This window comes from Scylla paramamosain, chromosome 18 (genome assembly GCF_035594125.1).
Source record: "Scylla paramamosain isolate STU-SP2022 chromosome 18, ASM3559412v1, whole genome shotgun sequence".
NCBI classification, from domain to species: Eukaryota; Metazoa; Arthropoda; class Malacostraca; order Decapoda; family Portunidae; genus Scylla; species Scylla paramamosain.
This window is the reverse complement of record NC_087168.1, coordinates 17,881,315-17,887,149: the sequence shown is the minus strand read 5'-3', so window position 1 is coordinate 17,887,149 and position 5,835 is coordinate 17,881,315. Positions and strand designations below refer to the sequence as shown.

The window sequence follows — 5,835 nt, the reverse complement described above, 5'->3', positions numbered from 1 at the left end:
TGTTTTTTTTTATGGTTTTTATCTTAGTGCATTTATTGCTGAGTCATCTGTTTTCTGATCTTCATTTGTTTGTAAATTTATTTGTATTTTTTCTGTTTTGTTTATTTTTTTCTTATTTCATCTTTTACTTGTTTATATATTTTCTTTTATTTTTATTTTGTTTTTATTTTTATCTATTTATTTTACTTTTTAATTCTATTCGTTTACCTATTTTTATTTATTTATTTATTTATTTATTTATTATCTATTTATTTTATTTATTTTATTCATTTTTATTTATTTATTCATTTACTTTATTTATTTATCTATTTATTTATTTATTTATTTATTTATTTATTTATTTATTTATTTTATTTATTCATTTATTTATTTTTTTTTTCTGCATGAGTAGAAGGAAAACATTTCGCCTGCACATGTCCTGTAAGATAACACACGCAGGAGTTAACATGTCTACAAGAGAAATGCAGCTTTTTTGCGCACGTGTATAAGCCTCTTATTACATTCTTTTATTTATTTATTTATTCATTTATTTTTACACTGTTGTAGAATATTATAGGATCGTCAATATCAACACTCTTGTACCTCCGTGTGTCTACACATTTTGACTAAGTCCTCTACACCTTCCTTCCATCCTTCCTTCCTTCCTTCCTTCCTTTCTCCGTTCCTTCCTTCCCTCCCTCCCTCCCTCCCTCCCTCCCTCCTCCCTCCCTCCTTTTCGTCTTCCTCTTAAGTATACATATCAAACGCTGTAATGGTTAAATTGTCATACCGTATAACCACGGGTCCCGCTAGTCAGTAAGAATGTATTTGTCTAGAAACATTCACGTGTTTGATTGTATTTTCATAAACCTAGAGACTTTAAATCCAACAGCCAGTACAACACAACATGTATTTGTACAGCCATCCTTACCTTCCTATTTTCTTAAGGTTCGCTACTGAAGGAGTGCGTCACATTCTTGGAAGCAGGAGGCACAGAGACACCCCTCATCATGTCTGCTTACTTGTCTAGCCTGCTTGATATCGGTCTGTTTATCTTGCTTGTTTTTCTTTCTGTTTGTTTGTGTGTCGATCTGTCTGGCTGACTGTGTGTTTGATTGACTGTCTGTCTTGCTGGCTGTTTATCTGTCTGTCTGTCTGTCTGTCTTGCTGGCTGGCATTTGGTTTTCTTTGTAGTGATTCTAATAGTAAAACTAATGTAGAATTATGTTCACAGAAATTTATACTCCTCATCATAGGTGCGAAAAAAAAGACGTTTCCCAGGTGATATAATAATTTATTTGTTCTTATGTGTCTACGTCCAATAATTTCTCCATAACATTATCACTAACATCTTACTTATTATGGTTGTCATTATCATCATCAGTGTTACTATCATTGATCACTATCATTAGGCACCATGTTGTATACTGTGGTCCCTAATCAACCACACAGCATGCTGTATATCTGCAATTACACTGGTCACTACAGGAGCACTCGTTTGTTTCATCAAAGAAACTGGGATTTTGATAATCCTTTACGCGAATAAGGATTCTGTCGCCCGTAGTGATAATGTTTTCGGTATCGTCTCCACATAAGCTGGAAGGTGGATAAAAGAGAGAGGATGAGAGAAAGAGGAGGGAGAGTATTTAAACATCATAAACAACAACAACGTTACTACTACTACTACTATCACAGTCATTATCATTAGCATTACACACACACACACACACACACACACACACACACACACACACACACACACACACACACACACACACACACACACACACACACACACACACACACACACACACACACACACCATATGAGAAAATGAAAATTGACAAAGTTAAGAGGGTACTGATAGCCTGATAAGATCAAGAGTGGAATATCCAGTTATGATGTGGACACCATGCAGTGAAATACATACAAAAAATGGTAGAGAGGCCTTCCAAGAGCTGCTCTTTAATTAACTGTTGCTCGCCTGATGTCACTCAGTGAATAGCAACCATAGAAATTAAGATTGGTAGTATTAGCAGAAAAGAGACAAAGGAAGGATTTCATTATGTTGCGCATTAGTGTAAGGAAATTGAAAAGCTGAACGTGGTAGGCCTTCTGATACGGAGTGATAGAAGAGCAGGCAATCACGAATACACCTTTGAGAAGAGTCGATACTTAAAAGAGATGCCAAGAAATATAGCTGGTAAAGGATGATACGAGCAAGGAAAGATTCACGGCCTCAGTACTACACTGGATAAAAGATGGATACAGGAACAGAGAAACACGAGCTTGACGCAAAACCCGTGCACTGTCACTTACTTTTTGTTGATAGTATCGTCGTAGTTCGCCACCAGCTTTTGCTCGTAACAAGTGGGGACGCCTTGTGTCAAAAAGTCGACTTCCATGTGACCCGTCATACCAGTAGATGTACAGGTGCATATGAATTTACGCTTGTCGATTCCCCTGTGACAGAGAGAGAGAGAGAGAGAGAGAGAGAGAGAGAGAGAGAGAGAGAGAGAGAGAGAGACTTTAGAATCCTTGTGCTAGTGCAAGGGATTTACGCCATTAAGTACCATTCCAAAATTAGTACATATGTAACATGATTAAAATGAGATGTTTCAAAACACTTTCCCTTGTGGTTATTCGTCACTCAAGTGGAGGTTGCTTGCTTACCCTTGCTGCGTCAGTTGTAAGAATATGAATTTCAATATCAGTTATAATATTGAGTAAGATGGGAGAGGGAGGAAGTACTAAGAATCGAAGGTTTGAGTAGAGCACTCAGCCCCAAAGACCAGCAAGGATGGAAGAAAGCTCACTGGCTACATCTCTGTGATGCTGCAGTGTGTGTGTGTGTGTGTGTGTGTGTGTGTGTCTGTGTGTGTCTGTGTGCGTGTGTGTGTTAGTTAGTTAGTTAGTTAGTTACATGTTTTATCAGTTTTTGCCTCCTATCCTTCCCTCAGCTCACTATCCCTCCCACCCAGCCTGCAGTCTTACTTGGAACAGAAGGGGTTGCATCCGTTAGGCTGGTCATTGCATGGATAGTCGATGGTCTTGCATTGTCCATTTGTCAAGTAATGTACTTTTAATGTAGGCTCCGAACTACTACTAGTCGCATTGATCCCCAACTGGAGCACCACTAAGAGGCAGACCACGGTCCTCACTACAACCCTCGAGGCTCCAAACCATCATGCTGAAAGTAGAGGAGGCGGGCTGATGAGCTGCACAGTTTATACAGAAGTCTTAAGGTGTTTCATTCTTATTCTTAGTCCTTATATAAGTTGTCCTCTGTTTAAAATGTATTCACAAGATATATTTCTCCATTGGCTTAACTTATTTCATGACACACGCACGCACACACACACACACACACACACACACACACACACACACACACACACACACACACACACACACACACACACACACACACACACACACACACACACACACACACACACACACACACACAGGCACGCACTCACGCACGCACGCACGCACGCACGCACGCACGCACGCACGCACGCACGCAGTTCCACTAATACGCAGCAATGATTAACCACTTTCCCTAAAAGAAACAAGTGAATGATATCAGGTATCTTCACTGAATTCAGCAGGTAGTCGTATCTTTACTTTGAATTGTAGTCTAAATCTAAGCTTATACTTGGAAATCACAGCATCTGATTCGGAGAGTCGGACAGCCATGGCCATCATAAGAACATAAGAACATAAGAAATAAGGGAAGCTGCAAGAAGCGACCAGGCTTACACGTGGCAGTCCCTGTATGAAATACTCGTATACCTACCTATTTCCATCTATTATCCCCATCCATAAACTTGTCTGATCTTCTCTTAAATCTCTCTTGTGTCCTAGCACTAACAACATGATTACTGAGTCCGTTCCACTCATCTACTACTCTATTTGAGAACCAATGTTTTCCTATCTCCTTCCTAAACCTAAATTTTTCAAGCTTGAACCCGTTATTTCTTGTTCTACCCTGGTTGCTGATCCTAAGAATTTTGCTTACATCCGCCTTGTCACATCAACCACCTACTTAATCCACACTACCTTCGTAATGGCCCGCCACAAATAAAAGGAAAAACATATAACTTATACTACCTAATCTTTAAGAATGTCAGATAGTAAAGATGGAAGCTCCTCATAACCCATCGTTCCTTCCATTCATGACCAACAAGAAAGGACGAGAATACGTGTGTGTGTGTGTGTGTGTGTGTGTGTGTGTGTGTGTGTGTGTGTGTGTGTGTGTGTGTGTGTGCATGAAGATCTTTATGCAAAGTAAGATGAAAATCCACGACTATAGGGAATGCAATCGCTTACAGCTGACTGAAATTAAACGCTTTCACAATCACAGCATTGTGTCGGTGATGGTGTCCTGAGATGTGAGTTTACATCACATTGCTTCGTGAACTAGATGAACTGAATGAAAGCATATAATTTCAAATTGAGCCAGAATAATCAGGAGCAACGAGACAGTTATTGTCTCCCTCTGCTTATACGTCACTGAAGTTTTTGTTAATACTTTGGGGGACAACACTATTTTTTTCTAACAGTGTAATTTTCTGTAAATCTTGCTGACATACTTGTACGCACGATGAGACAGGGATAGCTCAAATGAACTGGTGCAGACCTTGATCATTAAAAATGCTGAAGTTAAATTGCGGAGGAATGTGAGCTCTTAGTTAGGTTTTTATAACACCAGTAAGATACTTGTGTTCAAAACATCGAACGGACAGGTTTTAGTGAAAGCTATTGTGATTTTTAAATGTATATTCATGATTCTAGTGATAATTTAACAGAGATTCTGTGTCTTTACTTCCGGAAACGTATGTAAGAATTTAATATTATCTTTGTAACCTTTGAAAATATTCCAGATGAGAGAAAAAGGCGTTCAAGAAGACGAACCATTGTAATAAGGAGTTGGAATCAAGGATAAACAAGCTCGGGTATCAAGTAGCATTGAACTGTTTGAAAGCCGAACGCAATCTTCATGAATCTCTCATCGTTTGCCTGTTTACTGAACCCTAAGTCTTTGTACGTTTCATCTTGGATTACATTATGAACACATACGTGAGTCAATGATAGAATTGCAGTTTTTACGTTTCATACCGCAGCTTGTTTGCTTTATTTTTATATATATTTGTTTTATTTCCTATCCTAAAAGTATACCCTATCCTCCGTACTGCGTGAGTGTTTATCACTTACACTTGCAGGATATATAACTAATACATATCATATATGAATGAATATATACCTGCAAGTGTAATAAACACTCACCCAATACAGAGGATGGACTCTTCATTTAGAATCAGAAAAACAAAATAGCTACAATGTAGAATGTAAAAACTTCAAATCTAACATCATCAATACATGTATGTATTCATAATGTAATTCAAAATGAGAAAAACAGACTGAGTCCAATGAAAAGTTTCACCTTTAGTGTTATCTTCTTCGCGAAGGAACTGAACACCAGACGAGGACGTTGTCACGATTCGGTGGACTGTCGCTGGAGCAAGCTGACTATCCTTGTCTCCTCGCCCTCTTTTATACACAACAGTGCGGGGAAAGGGAGGGAGCACTCGTAGCTACACTTAGCAGATAGTTCTTAGACACTGGTGTTGACTCTTAAGCAGCTCAGCGGTAAGGATCATATCACGGCGGCGTGGGGGAGCAGAGGGAGGGTCAGGTTACTTACAGGTGTCCGTCAGGTGATGCTTGGAAACTGATTTTGACTCTTAAGCAGCTCAGCGATAAGGCTGAAAACACGGCAGAGAGGGGAACAGAGGGAGGGTTGAATAGCTACAGGTGCCCGTCAGGTAATGCCAGTTTCTCTCTCTCTCT

At 39.1% G+C, this 5,835-nt stretch overlaps 1 long non-coding RNA gene across 1 annotated transcript; it reads right to left on the bottom strand.

Annotated features, from left to right (window-relative positions):
* Positions 1-1,252: 1,252 nt before the first annotated feature.
* LOC135109216 (uncharacterized) lies at positions 1,253-5,532 on the bottom strand. The gene is made up of 4 exons (XR_010272612.1): positions 5,429-5,532; positions 2,974-3,169; positions 2,299-2,442; positions 1,253-1,575 (listed from the first exon to the last, which is right to left on the bottom strand). It is a non-coding gene; the product is annotated as an uncharacterized LOC135109216 (long non-coding RNA).
* Between the last annotated feature and the right edge of the window lie 303 nt (positions 5,533-5,835).